The 15749-nt window shown below is 50.3% G+C and overlaps 1 protein-coding gene and 1 pseudogene across 1 annotated transcript in view; one reads left to right on the forward strand and one right to left on the reverse strand.

Moving 5' to 3' along the window:
* Pheta1 (PH domain containing endocytic trafficking adaptor 1) overlaps positions 1–15749 on the reverse strand; it is a 298237-nt gene that overhangs the window by 64963 nt on the left and 217525 nt on the right. The window lies entirely within an intron of this gene.
* On the forward strand, positions 6581–7331 carry LOC142840863 (large ribosomal subunit protein eL27-like; annotated as a pseudogene).

The raw sequence follows: 15749 nt of genomic DNA on the forward strand, positions 1-15749 counted from the left end.
GGGGATTGACCTGATGGTGAGGGGCAAGCTTGGAAGTGGAGCATCCTTTTAGTATGGTCTGTGGGCACTACAGAGACCCACAGTCAAGGTCTCCATCTGAACCTTGGCCTGATATCTCCTCCACCTGGACACACAGTGCTCTTGAAGAGAGCCCTGGAAGGAGCTCCCCACTTTAGGAGGCCTGTTAAGTAACAGTTTCATTTCTGAATTTAATAGTGAGCGAGCACTGGAGTCAAGAGCACCGGAGCCAGAGATGTCTGAAGCCAGGATGGCAGGGGAAAATAGTAAGGAAAGACTGGGGCTGGAGTTCCTAGCTTGGGAAAAAATAAAAAGCAAATAAGGGCTGAAGAGGGCTTGGATGTCAAGAGGACTCACTGCTCTTCTAGAAGGAGCCGAGTTTGGTTCCCAGCGCCCAGGCAAGGAGGCTCAACAGCCACCTGTAACTGTAGCTATAGGAATTTGTCACCTTCTTCTGGCCTCCCAGAACACATGCACTCTCTGGGCATATCTACAGACAGACAGACAGACAATTAAAAAGACTAAAGTAAATTAAAAAGGAAGGAAAACAAAATCCTGAAACAGGATTCCTGTTAAAGTAGAATTTGGGATAAATTGTGAGCAATTTGGAGACTTGGGTGTGCAGGGCGGTTTTATGCCTTTTATCTATCTGTTTGAGATAGTTTCTCACTGTGTAGTCCAGGCTAGCCTTGAACTTGTGATCTTCCTGCCTCAGCCTCTTGAGTGTTGGATCACAGGCCTGGACCACCATGCCCAGCCTGGGGAGGATTTGAACTCATCTTCTCTGCAGGTGCCTTTCCCATGCCAGCTGCCAGAACAGAGTCTAAGCTGTGTGGCCCGGCTGTCAGGAGCGAGGCCCCTTGTGCCTTGCTGACACGGTTGGTTTTGAAACTTCTCAGTGGAGCCCAGGAGCTCGGAGTGAGCAGCAGAGCGTGAGGGCTGGCCTATCTAACTGAAAGGCAGAGCAGGGGAGGGGAGGTACCTACCATGGCTCTCTGGTCTCTGCCTTGAGTGCTGGGCCATTTAAGGAGGGTGATGGAGCTCGACTGAGTCTTTGTAGAAGGAGGGCCCTGACAGCCTGGAGCTGTGACTGAAGGCTGCTGTCTCCACGGATAGCTTATCTCCTTCTGTCAAGACTCAGAAGGTGCTGGTGACAGCTGCCCCTGGGGAAGCAGTCACTCCAGCTGGCCAGGGGGAATAAAGGGGGGTAGTCTAGCACCTGCTGGGGGGCACTCCTAGAAGATGGACACACAGAACTACCTTCAACATTCTAGAATGCTCCTGGGCACAGCTACGTTCAGTCAGGTCAGCTCTTACACACAGCGCTGGGTGGACACAGAAGCATCGCAGTGTGAAGTCCTTGTCCCTCTTTGTCCCCCAACTCTTTTTTTTTCATTTCTAACTCTCCCACTGATTCCCAGACCCAAAGCCCCTGCCGTCTTGATTCAGCCCTGACAAGATGTTTCTGTATTCTGCCCCGATGATGCCTTGCTTGTGAATACAGTTCCCTCTAATTCTATCCCAGATCTTGCCCACGACAGTAGCTACCATTACTTTGGGGTCCCTCCTCTACTCCCACACTTCGCACACTCCTGACTCTTTCCTCTATGCCCCGCTCTGATGGCCCCTCTCGACCACTCTGCCCTCCTTAGCTCGATAGTAATCGCTTAGCAATTGACCTTGACCTGCTAAAGTGCCATAGTCATTGAACACTGGGGCTCCAGGTCAGCTTTCCTGGGGGGCCCTGGACGAGACTTCACCAGACCCAACACTGGTATTGTCACCCTGTGAACAAGCAAATAACTCTAGTCTTAAAACATCGCTGTTATTAAATGATGGTGAGCAACAGCTAACATGTACTTACTTGGTGCTACGGCTGCAGGTGGCCTGTGTAGTTCTAGTTGCGGGAGGACAGACAGACACACACACACACACAGTGGGGTTGGGGAGAGAGAGAAATTGAGATTATTGTCTTCTGCCTTCCTGGCTCCACTCTAGCTGCGGGAAGACAGACAGACAGACAGACAGACAGACACACACACACACACACACACAGTGAGGTTGAGGAGAGAGAGAAATTGAGATTATTGTCTTCTGCCTTCCTGGCTCCACTCTAGCTGCGGGAAGACAGACAGACAGACAGATAGACACACACACACACACACACACACACACACACACACACACACACACAGTGAGGTTAAGAAGAGAGAGAAATTGAGATTATTGTCTTCTGCCTTCCTGGCTCCCCTCTAGTTGTGGGAGGACAGACAGACAGACACACACACAGTGGGGTTTGAGAGGGAGAGAAATTGAGATTGTCTTCTGCCTTCCTGGCTCCCCTCTAGTTGCGGGAGGACAGACAGACACACAGACACACACAGTGGGTCTGGGGAGAGAGAGAAATTGAGATTATTGTCTTCTGCCTTCCTGGCTCCACTCTAGCTGCGGGAAGACAGACAGACAGACAGACAGACACACACACACACACACACACACAGTGAGGTTGAGGAGAGAGAGAAATTGAGATTATTGTCTTCTGCCTTCCTGGCTCCACTTCCCACTCCAGGCCGCAGACACTCAACTCTTTAGCACAGATGCTCCGAGCTGGCTGAGTTCGAATGGACACGCCCTAGGCCCTAGGAGAGACGGTATGGCTTGTGCTGGGTCCTCAGGACTGGACGAGGGCTTTATGCTGTGGCATCCTCAGCCTCTGAATGGTGATTCTCCTGCACCGAGTGACAGCAAGCACTTATCGCCAGCTTGCCCACCTCTCCCAGTCTCCTCCCTGTCTATTTCACCCCAAACCACACCATAGGCAGATGTTCGTATCAGATCCTTTTCTCAGACGAAAGAACTGAGGTTTGGAGAGGATCCTTGCTGGGCCTTATAGTCAGAGTCTCTGCCTTGGGCAATGCTGGGTTTGGCACCCAGGATGCTGGGGTTTCTCTCTGCACCTCCCTTTGGCCTGGGATCCAGCTGCTCCCAGCTGTCTCCCACTAGGAGCAGAGGTCCCACTGGGAGCCAGACACTATTGGTGGCTTTTTCTCTCATTGTATTTTCAGCCTGGGCTGACTGGCTGGTCAGGCGCCTTTTACCAGCGCCCTTCAAATACCCTCCGGCAGCTGTCGTGGCGAGCACGACGTTCCATGGCATTGTCCTCTGTGCGAGACCCAGATGCCAGTGACAGCTGGCCTGACCTGCCTGCAGCCCCTTCGCTGAGGGACTTGGAACCGCGACAGCCCAGCGGGTTTCTGAGCCCTCTGATCTATATAAAGGCTCCTCAGTCATGCGACCTGAGGTCATGGGGTGAAGAGCCTTTCAACTTGTCCTCAGCCAACACTCTGTGGGCCCCTGAGCCCAGGGAGCACAGGCTGGTGGCCTCAGCTCTGTGCACACAGGGGCAGTGCCTCCTGGCTTTGGCAGGATGAGTAGCCACTTTTGTGGTTTCTGCCCAGCTGCTGCCAGGAGCAGCTTCCGCTGGCCACATGCCCACAACCAAAATGTCCCCAGACGCCGCCAACTATTCCCAGAGAGAAAGGAATCAGAGGCTGGGATGACGGCAAGGGTGAGGTGGTCTCCTACAGGGCACAGTCCCCTCCTGTCCCCTGGATGACACATCACCATTATTTGCCATGCTCTGAAGCAAGTACCAATGAGAGACCTTGGCAACAGGCAGCACTTGCGTTGAACTTGAGTGCTGGTCTCTTGGGACACAGAACAATGCTAGCTACATTCTGTCTTGCCTGATCATATGGCAAATATCCAACTCTCTTGCAGATGGCAGTCCTCTGGGGTCTGTTTGTGGTAGGGACCAGACATACCTCCAGCAACCTGTACCCCTTCAGAGTTCCGTGAGTGTTTGCTGAGTGACCGGATGATGGTCTCTGGTAATGCTATCTCTTTCTCTAGAATTTTCCAGGATGAGAGTATAGAACCGTCCATCATTCGGGTTCTTGTTCCTGGCACACAGTAGGTGGTCATCAAGACTGGTCCCATAGAAGTGAGATTTCTCGTTGGGGCAAAAGGACAGTCAAAGTTATTTTGTCTCCCAGGGGAAAAGTGTATAGAAATAGGTGGCCGGTGCCGGATGGAGAATGGAGGTAAGGTGGCTTCGTCCTAGCCAGGAACAAGGGCTCTCTACAGAGGGCACAAGAAGATAGGAGAGAGGAGGGAGACAGGGGCGGAGCTTCGGGAAGGAAGGTATGTAGATGGTTGGCCTTGGGGTGGCTCAGGAGTTTCCAAAAGTGATCTGGCCCCATCACTATGCCCTGATTGTCCCGAGAGTCAGCCGGGGAATGTTTAGACACAGGGAAAAAAACAGCTGCTTCTAATCCTAAACAGGGGCCCAGAACTGTGCGTTTTTTTCCATGCCTGCCTGCTTCTTGTCAAGTGTTTTATTTTCAGAGGACATGCTCAAGATGCGTCCATTGAGCTGGGGAGATGGCTCAACCAGGAAAATGTTCAGCTTACAAACATGAAGACCAGAGTTCAACCCCCACAAACCACAGAAAAAGCCAGGGGTGATGTTGTGTTAGCACCAGCATCCCATTCCTGGGGTTGGAGACAGGAGGCTCTCTGAGACTTTCCTAGCTGAACTGTGAGCCCCAGGTCCCTGGGAGAGACGCTGTCTCAAAAAACAAGGGGAGACTGTCAAGATGGCTCAACAGGTAAAGGGGCCTTGCTGCCAAGCCTGACAACTGAGTTTAGTCCTGGAACCTAGATAGTGACATGGTGGAGGGAGAGAACAGATTCCCACAGCTGTCCTGTCCTCTGACTTCTGTGTGTGTGGTCTCACATACACACAGACACACAGATACACACACAGTCTCACACACACAGACACACACAGTCTCTCTCACACACACACACAGAGACACACAGACACACATATACACAGACACACACAGACACAGAGACACACACAGACAGACACATACATAGTCTCACACACAGAGACAAACACACACAGACACACACACAGAGACACACAGACGCACACAGACACACATTCACAGACATTCACACATACACACACAGACTCAGACACACACACAGACACACACAGAGACAGACACATACATAGTCTCACACACAGAGACACACACAGAGACACACACACACAAACACATACATAGTCTCACACACAGAGACACACACAGAGACACACACACACAAACACATACATAGTCTCACACACAGAGACACACAGAGACAGACACATACATAGTCTCACACACAGAGACACAACACAGACACACACACACACACACACAGAGACACACACACAGACACACACACTTGTAGTCGGACTTTCTTTGGCTTGTCAGCTCCTGAACGAAGACTTTTTATTAATTATGAAGGCTTAGCCTTAGCTTAGGCTTGTTCCCAACTAGCTTTTAAAACTTCAATTAACCCATTTATATTAATCTACATTCTGCTACGTGGGTTATTACCTCTTCTCAGTTCCATATGTCTGATTTTCTCCACATCTCACTTTGCAAACCGCCCCCTCTCAGATTTTTTCCAGAGTTCCCCTCTCTCCCCAAGAGGTCCCACCTATCCTCTCCTGCCTAGTTATTGGCCATTCAGCTCTTTATTAAACCAATCAGAAGGTGCCTTAGGTAGGTGAGGTAAAACAGACATCTCACTGTATCATCAAATATCTCACAACACATGCTCTTAAATAAATAAAATGTAAAAATAATTAAACAATCAAACAAAAACCCCAAAGAAAAACAAGGTGGGTGGTGTCTGAGGGACGAGGCATGGAACTGGGTAGGCAATGGATGCTGTTTGTATAAACATGTATAAAGGCAGTATTTTATTTATTTACTTACTGTTTTCAAGACAGGGTTTCTCTGTGTAGTCCTGGCTGTCCTGAAACTCACTCTATAACCCAGGTTAGCCTCAAACTCACAGAGATCCGCCTGCCTCTGCCTCCTGGGTGCTGGGATTAAAGGTGTGTGCCACCACTGCCCAGCCTGGGTAGTGTTTTTCTTGACTCTCATATCAAAGGTGGTATTTTAACAAAGCCTGCTAAGTCCTTGCAACAATGGGGAGACCAGGAAGACGGCAGCGTAGGAATTCAAACCAGGACCCTGTGTTGGGTTGGAGTCCACAGAACAAGCATTTGTCCACTAAAACGGACAAATGACTCCTCTCTAGGGACGTCTTTGCCTTGACTGAAACTCAAGAAACTTCCAGCCTTTCTTGTTGTGTTTCCTCTCGGCTAAAGAGCCCCTGGGTCCAGCAGCGGTGGTGTTGGTGGCGGTGGCAGTGGGTGACAATGGTGGAAGTGATGGCGGTGGTGGAAGAACTCAGGTGATCCGTGCCGTGGGTTGAAGTTGACCTCCGTTCCTTTTTCCTGACCCCCTCCCCCGTTCCTGCTCTCAGTCCTCACCGAGGGGGAATTTGGGACTTGACTTTATTTCTGCGAGCATCTGTCTCCAACCAGAACTCCATTAGTGCCGAGAGTCCCTCCAGTACGGACGAGCGCTGAAGTGGGCTTGGCGCCCTCTGCTGGCCGCCTGCTGCTTGCTGTTGAAATGGATAAAAGCTCATGAAACCAGGGAAAGCGGCGCTGCTCCTGGCACGCCGCTTCGGATGCAAAGCCATTATCATCAAGAATATTGATGACGGCACCTCAGGCTGTCCTGGTAGCCATGCTCTGGTGGCTGGAATCAGCTGCCATCCTTGAAAAGTCACAGCTGCGTGGGCAAGAAGAAAATCACCAAAGAGGTCAAAGATCAAATCTGTTGTGAATGTGTACGACTACAATCACCTCATGCCCATGGGGTACTCTGTGGACACCCCCTGGACAAAACTGGGCTCAACAAAGATGTTCTTAGAGATCCAGCTCTGAGATATAAGGCCAGGTGGGAGGTCGAGGTCAAATTTGGGGTGTGAGGGCTGGAGAGATGGCTCAGTGGTTAAGAGCACTGGCTGCTCTTCCAGAAGTCCTGAGTGCAATTCCCAGCAACCACATGGTGGCTCACACCATCTATAGTGGGATCTGATGCCCTCTTCTGTCATAAAGGTGTGCATAAAGATAGACAACAAATAAATAAATCTTTAAAAGAACTGTGCGGTGGTAGCACATGTCTTTAATCCCAGCACTCGGGAGGCAGGGGCAGGTGGATCTCTGTGAGTTCGAGACCAGCCTGGTCTGTTTACAGGAGCTAGTTCCAGGACAGGCTCCAAAGCTACAGTGAAACCCTGTCTTGAAAAACAAAAAACAAACAAACAAAAAGTTTGGGCTGTGATACAAGACAGGCAAGAACAAGTGGTTCTTCTAGAAGCTTCGGTTTTAGGTATTTTTTGTATCCCTTATTGAAAATAAAGTCAGCAGAAACTGGGCTAGAAGTTCTGATTTTGTGGGGAGATTTGGGCAGTAGACCTGTATGAAGGGTAATCTTGGTTGTCAACTTGACGAGGCACTCACTTGAAGACTACCCCCATTGGATTAGCCTGTGGGCACGTCTGTGAGGTATTTTCTTGATTGCTGGCGGTGCCACCCCGAAGAAGGTGGTCCTGGGTTATATAAGAAAGCTACCTGAGCAAGCCATGGAGAGCAAGTCGGTGTACAGCTTCTTCCGTGGTCCGGGTCTCGAGCTCCTGCCTGGCTTGGCTTCCAGCGGCTACACACTGTAACCCCTCAGGCGCAATGCGTCCTTCTCTCCTCGTGTTACCTTTTGGTCACGGAGTTTATGACAACAACAGGAAGTCAACTAGAACATGCTTAAATATAAAGCTTGAAAGACCTGTGGGAAACTGGAGAATTTCCAGAAAGATCCCGGGGAAGCTGTACTTGAATGCCAGCTGATGTTTCTCAAGGCAAGATCTACCTTCGGGAAAGGCGATCCGCGGCTCCGGGTCTTCTCTGTCCCGAACCGGGTACCGCAGACAGCAGGCTCTGCCTTGGCCAACCCGGGACATTCCCGCAGGCTCCCTGTCCTGGGCATGCAGCCAGGCAGTTCCGTAGCCGGCCGGCAGGGGGAAGCACTGCACCAGGCTCTGCGCTGCTGCCAGCCTGGGATGGGAGAATGGATCTGAGTCTCCACTAGGAAGACCATCTACTTGTTTGATGGTCCATCTTCCCATCCATCCACCCACCTACCCACCCAGCCATCCCCCCTCCCTTCTCCCCCTCCTTTTTCTTTCCTTCCTTTGCTTCCTCCTTCCTTTCTTGTTTTACACAAATAAGAGACAATCTTCTCTTTCTTCCTTTTTACAAAGCAGAGTGTGGCACCCGTGTAAACATCTTTCTCAGTAACCTGACATGACAGTCTCTCCATGTCAATCGACGCTGAGCTGTCCTGTCCTGGGGACCTGGAGGACCTTCCCTGTGGCTATCACGCAGCTCGGGTGTTAAGGAATGTCCTGCGTCCCATAGCGTGGGGCCTTTTATTTGCTGTCTGTTGCTTCCTTGTGTTTTGGTTGTTGTTTTGGGTCCCGGGGATGGAAGCTAGGGCCGTGCAGAAGCTACTCACACTTTATTATCTCCTGGGATGTAAATGCTGGCAGGGAGGCTGCTCACTATCAAAGCTGAGGGATCTGGTGTCACTACAGCACAGCGGGCCTTTGAGGCTTCAGGGAACCCCCAGGACTTATTTATTTAGGAACTTTATATGTATGTATGTATGTATGTATGTATGTATGTGGGCATTTTGTCTGTATGTATGTACATTTTCACACTAGAAATCAGAAGAGAGAATCAGACAACAGTTATAGATGGTTGTGAGCCACCATGTGGGTGCTGGGAATTGAACCTGAATCCTTTGGAAGAGCAGTTTGTGCTCTTAACCATTAAGCCATCTCTCCAGCCCTCATAATTTTAATTTTTTCTTTTTTTTATATATATAACCTCCTCATTTTCCCCAGGCTGGCCTTGAACTCACAATCCTCCTGCCTCATGTACCCCTGGTACTGAGTCGCTCGTTCTCAGAGTGGTCCCTTGGAGTCTGCATGGCTAGCCTGGAAGGTCACTTTAATTTTCCTCATTCCATATGACTTTTTTCTACACTGGGTACCCATAGCTTTTTATATTAATTTTCCTCAAAAAGGTAGTATTTTATCTTGTTATAAAAGCCCAACACACAAGGAACAATTAAAAATATATTTCAGCCAGGTGATAGTGGCACACACCTTTAATAACTCTGTGATTAGGCAGATCTCTGAGTTCGAGGCTAGCCTGGTCTACAGAGAGAGTTCCAGGACAGTCAGGGTGGTTACATAGACGAACTTTGTCTTAGAAAACCAATATATATATATAGTCAGTCAAAGAGAGGTGGTTCTTGGTGACTTTAATCCCAGCACTCGGGAGGCAGAGGCAGGAGGATCTCTGTGAGTTTGAAGTCAGCCTGGTCTCCAGAGCAAGTTCTAGGACAGACAGGGCTATACAGAGAAACCCCGTCTCAAAAAACAAAATAACAATCAGAAAAAAAGCATGTTTCAAAAAACAAGAGATGAGAAGTGGGTGAAATAAACAAAAAGCAGCCCGGCTTGCCAGAGCTGCCCTGGGCACTCTGTGCCGACAGCTTCAAGACGGCCCGTCCAGCCGGGTCCCAGCCATGTTTACCACGTGAGAGGTCTCAGAGTTCCCTCAGTCAAAAGGACAAGTGTCAGAACACTGAGGACATAACCTGGTGTCGTGGCACACTATAATCCCAGTGCTCAGGAGGCTGAGGCAGGAGGATGGCCTTGAGTCAGAAGGTTAGTTTGGGCTATGGAGCCAGAACAATTATGGTCATGGTCTGCAGGGATAGGGAAGGGGGTCATTTAAATGGTGTTTTCATGTGTGACAATAGATCCTTCCCGATTGTTCCCTCCGGGGCCGCCTGGGCAACCCCGCTCTTTGTCTCCATGGGATGCATCTCACAAGCAGATGCCATGTGGGTTATTTATTCCTTCCCCTGTGGCTGGACAGCCGTGTAGTTTTGCTTGTATAAACGAAGATGTTTGGAACATCCCCATACTGTAGCCAGCGTCTCCAAGGGTAGGCAGCTTCCACAGGCTAGTCTACCATCCCCTACAAGTTTAGTGGGGACAGGAAGGACGGAATTCAGACACTGCCCGGGTTGCCCGGACTTGAGCCCTCTGTCAAACTGGCGATGCAGTAGGTTCGATTCTCAGGACCCACACAGTGGAAGAGAGCAAAGGCCATAAACTGACCTCTGACCCCCACGCAAGTGTTATGGCATGCACACACATGCATGCATGCATGCGCACACAGTAAATGAATGCACAAAAATGAAAAAGAAGTAATGACCAAACAGATAGATTGCTAGTTGGCTTGAGCTGTGAAGATGGTCTCCTGTAGCATGAATAATAAAAACCCAGAGACAGATTTTGGGGTTCAAGTTGAAAGATCAGAGAAGCAAAGCAGTCAACCACTAGAGAGTTCTTACCTCTATAAAATCTTCAGACTGAAAAGAGGTTGAGTTCCTGTTTCATCCCACCTTATATCCCTCTCTAGTGCTGGGACTAAAGGTGTGCACCACCTCTGCCTGGTCTGTACAGCTGACCCGTGTGGCTAGCTTTGCACTCTGATCTTCAGAAAAGCTTAATTTGTTAGATCACAAACAAACTATCAGCACAGTCTCCTGTGTTGCTTCTGAGATGTTTTGTTTCCGGTTTTACCTTTGTCTATCAACTGTTTCAAGGTAATTTTGCAGGGAGCCAAGTGTGAGTGAGCAATCTTATTTTTCAGGTTTACTTTTCCATAGGGAAGCCTGATGCTTTGAGCACAGTCCATCGAAGGCAATTATTTCTCTACCAAATTGAAAACCAGTTGTCTATGTGAGGAGGTCCTCAGTTTCCTGTGCGCCTCCCTGCCTACCCACAGCATAGAGCTTTAGAGCGAGCTTTGAATCAGGTAACAGGGGCTGGAGAGATGGCTCAGCAGTTAAGAACGCTTGTCAATTGCTAACACCTACATGGAGGCTCACAGCTGTCCATAACTCCAGCCCCAGGGTATCTGATGTCCTCTTCTGACTTCCTTGGGCACCAGTCACACATGTGATGCATGAGAAAAAACACTCATACACAAAATAAAATTAATTAAAAAAGAGATCAGGTAATAAAATGTGATGTCTTCTCACTTGGGAATTTTAATTTGTCACTAGAGAGGCTGAGGGAAAGAAATAATTTTGTCTTCAAGCCCAGCAGATCTTGGGCCACTACACCTTGTGTGTGTGTTCAGCGGCCCTGAAGCTCTCCCAGTAGGGGGTGCCATGGGCTGCTGGTCTCAGGCTGGACCAGCAGGTGGTGCTGCAGGCTGCAGGCGGCTCTCCTGAAGTACGAGGTACTCTGCATGGCTAGTCAGAGCTTCCTCACCAGGTGGCGGTGTCACACAGCCCATTGGTCACCAGGAGCCATCCTTTAAGCCACACTTGTCCTGCTCCATCCTCTTACACATCCCAGACGTCGCCTCTGTGTAGGAGCATGGCAGAGTTCTGAAGACCACCTCAGAAACGTCGATGTCTCAGGGTGAGGAAGCCCCCTGTATGAAAACAAAGGTTCTTTATGGCTGATTTGGAAAGTCCCTCCTGTCCCACTGTTACTGAATGCATTTCCTTGTTTTGTCTTTCCAGAAGTTTCTCTCGGGATCATAGGGGACAAAATGGTGACACATGAATGGTGGTTTTCCAGGCCGTGAGAGCTGCTTATCAAATTCTGAGGTGGGGGTTGCAGGCTGGCTGCTAAGGAAGCCTTAGTTATCGTTCCATTGCTGAGAGCAGACACCCATGACCAAGGCAACTTATGAAAGAAGTATTTAGCCGAGGGCTCCCTTGCAGTTTCAGAGGGTGAATCTATGACTATCACAGCGAGTAGCGGGGCATGCTGGTTAGCAGGCAGTCACGGCGTCATGATGCTGGTGCTGGGGCAGTAGCTGAGAGCTCATATCAGATGTGTAAGTTGCAGGTAGAAAGAGACAGGCAGACAGGCAGGCAGGCAGACAGACAGACAGACAGACTGGGCTTGGCAGTTAGTTAATCCCACCATACCTGGCCCTAAAGTTTTATCATTTCCTATCTAAATTCCGAATCAGTGCAAGGTAGAAAAGAAACTTTTGTGGATTTTTTTTTTTAAAGATAGTCTTTTTATGCAGCCAAGGATAGCCAGGAACTCATTGTAACTTTGGTCGGTTTGAACTCATGGCAATCCTCCTGCCTCAGCCTCCTGAGTGTGGAGATTACAGGTGTTGAGTCACCACATCCAGTTTAGGAAAGGGGTTATTGATGAACTTGGAGAAACAACCGAGCCACTGACCCCACCCACCCACCCCAAGAGTCCCAGCCCACAGAGCCATGTGTCCTGGCTCCAAGCTCCGGCCACCATCACAGAAATGGAAGTTGCCTGGCACGGTGGTGGAGAGGTGGCCAGGTGCCAGCGTTGGGCTCTGCTACTAAGAACATATGACTCCATATGCCCACGGGCTGGGCTGGCTCTGGGCCACCCTCCCCAGATGGCCATGTATAATTCACGCGTCTGTGACGCCCTGTCTGCCTTGCTGCTCAGCCTTCAGCTCGCAGACTGACAATTTAGGCCTCTGAACTCACAGCGCCTGGGAGGCCACCGAGAATCCTGGAGAACCAGGGACCCCAGTATAGGAGTCTAGGTCAAACCAGCTCCTTAGGCGGCTTCAGGAAGGTCTGCGTTTGGGTCCACACTCTAAGATTTTCCTGGGCGTCTGGTGGACCTGATCAGCCTTGTGGCTGAGCCAGGCCACTTTCATTTACACCAAGAGTCGTCATTCTCAGGGTAAGAGTTGTCAGGCCGGTGGTGGCGCACGCCCTTAATCCCAGCACTCGGGAGGAGGAGGCAGGCGGATCTCTGTGAGTTCGATGCCAGCTTGGTCTACAAAGCAAGTTCTAGGACAGCCAGGCCTAAAAGAAGAGCTGGAGTTGGGGAATGGCTCAGCTGGCAAAGCGCTCGCCACAGAGGCATTGAGACCTGAGTCCATCCTCAACATCTACATCTAAAGGAGGGGCATGGTCTGGAGAGAGACCTCAGTGGTGAAGGGGGCTTGCTGTTCTTGCAAAGGACCTGAGTTCAAGTCCCAGCAACATGCACACACGCACACATACACATGTGCACACACACACATATGGTTCTTCTCTCCCATGTGCATCTGTGCACACACAGAAAGAGGAGATTTTTCAGTCTGCCCTTCTGGAGTTTTCTTCGGCTCCTGTGTTCTAGGTGAGGAATTACTAGCATGACCACTGCTGGGATGCTGAATTCACTCCCAGGCTGGGGGCCTTTGATTGGATGGGATAGTGTGGGATGAGGATCTGGTGGCCCAGGGGTTACATAAACCCAAGCACAGTGACTTGGCAACCCCAGGAACCAGGTCTGCCTCAGCAACCTAGCTCCTTTCTGTAGCAAAACAAGATCGAAGGGCTGAGGATGAAGCTCGGGGGAGGAGCACTTGCCCACTGTGCAGGGCTGAGGATGGGGCTCAGGGGTGGAGCACTTGCCCACTGTGCAGGGCTGAGGATGGGGCTCAGGGGTGGAGCACTTGCCCACAGTGAAGGAGCTGAGGATGGAGCTTAGGGGTGGAGCACTTGCCCACTGTGCAGGGCTGAGGATGGAGCTCAGGGGTGGAGCGCTTGCCCACAGTGAAGGAGCTGAGGATGGAGCTCAGGGGTGGAGCACTTGCCCACTGTGCAGGGATGAGGATGGAGCTTGGGTTGGAGCACTTGCCCACTGTGCAGGGATGAGGATGGAGCTTGGGGTGGAGCATTTGCCCACTGTGCAGGCAGGTCTTGAGTTCTAGTCTCAGTAAAATGAAAAGAAAGAAAGCTATTAGGTGCTGGAGGGATGCTGAGCAGTAATGCTCATTGGTCTTCTAGAGGACCTGGGTTTGATTCCCAGCACCCACATGGCAGCTCACAACTGTGAGTGAGCTCTAGAGGATCTGATGCCCTCTTCTGGCCACTGTGGTCCCTGCAAGCACATGGTGCATAGACGCATATATAGGCAAACACTCATGCACATTAAAAAAGCCATGGAGTAAATAATTACAGTAAGCAAGGGCACTGCTGGACCTGTGTTTGAGGCCTTCTCCCTCTTCCTCATCTTCCTGTCCTTGCTCTGTCTGCTTTGGACCCGGGTTCTTTCCTTTTGTTTCTGTGGCATGCTCGTGAATTTACTGAGTCCCGTCCCGCTGCCTATGAGTTCCTTTACCTGGGCCAGGGCCACACAGTGTGGCCACTATTACAGTTTTTAACTTCCTCATCCTTTGACCAGGTGGTGGAACACTGGAAACAAATGCTGGGGATTTTTAGAAGAAGGAATGAACAAAAAGTCTCAGATCAGCAGTTCTCAAACTGTGGGTCATGGTGCTTCTGAGGACCCAACAACCCTTTCACAGGGGTCGCCTAAGGCTTTCGGAAAACAGATCATTACATTATGATTCATAACAGCAGCAAAAGTGCAGTTATGAAGCAGCTACAAAAATAATTTTATAGTTGGGGTCGCCACAGCGTGAGGAACTGTATTAAAGGGTCGCAGCACTGGGAGGGTTGAGGACCACTGCCTTAGATGAAGAAGCCCAGCTGCTACGTGAGGTGGCGGAATCAGCTGACATAACCAGGACAATCAGACAGGAGCTGATGTGGAGACCGGACCACAAACATCGGAGAGAAAGTTCTTTGAGTTTCCAAGGAATCTCATGTAGCTCAGGGTGGCCTCCAATTTGCTACCTGGCCAAGGATGGCCTTGAACTTCAGAGCCTCAGGCAGGCAGTTTATTCTCTGAGGGTTAAAGGTCACGTGAGTAAAGTCCTCCTGAGTTCAAGTCATATACAATTGCAAGGACAAGTCACACGTGGCAAAAACATGTTTTCCATAGAAGAGCATAAAGGACAGTGTTAACAATGGAGAAACGGCGGCAGGTAACGGTGAGTATCTGAAGTGGACCCACCCTTCTCCGACACCCGGGAGGACACGGAGTTCTGTATTCTGTAGACACTGGGCTGACGGGATTCTTGTTTTCTTGGCGTGTTCTCACAAGCACCCAGAATTTTTATCACACGACCCCATTCCTGGACTGACACAGTGCCAACCCAAACCATAAAGACATGAGTTCAGACCCCTGGAGCCCACATGAAAGCCAGACGCAGCAGTGAGGGTCTAAGCTCGGTGTTTCTGCAGTGAGCTGGGAGGCAGACACAGGACTCCCCCAAGGCTTGTGGACCAGCCGCCCTGGTGGACACAGGAATGAACAAGAGAGGTAAAAGTGGAGGACCCACACCCTTTCCTGTGCTCCTACCATCACACACACACTGTGGCTACTGTACACTCACAGACACATAACACACACATACACCTGCACACACTCACAACACGGTAGGTGGCTTTTGAGGAACACTGCCAAAGGTTGAGCCCTGGGCCCCATATGTATGTGTACACACACACACACACACACACACACACACGTACAAAGGAGACAGCAGACACCAGACCTTCACACGTATTAGGCCATGACTGTGATGGACTGTCCCCTCTGACTCTGACCTTCTAGGTAGCTCTACCCCTGCTCAGCCCAAACCTTCTGCCTCCAGCTCAGGCTGAACACATGTTCTTATTTAAGGATGGTGGGAGCCTTTGTTGCTTTCCCTTCCTTCGTGGGCCACGTGATTGCTATAGTGGCTGTGCTGGCCTCTGAGCCCTGGTCCCCCCACCCCTCCAGTTTCAGAGGCACCCATGGGCACAAAGGGAAGA

Source organism: Microtus pennsylvanicus, chromosome 1 (assembly GCF_037038515.1).
Source record: "Microtus pennsylvanicus isolate mMicPen1 chromosome 1, mMicPen1.hap1, whole genome shotgun sequence".
NCBI classification, from domain to species: domain Eukaryota; kingdom Metazoa; phylum Chordata; class Mammalia; order Rodentia; family Cricetidae; genus Microtus; species Microtus pennsylvanicus.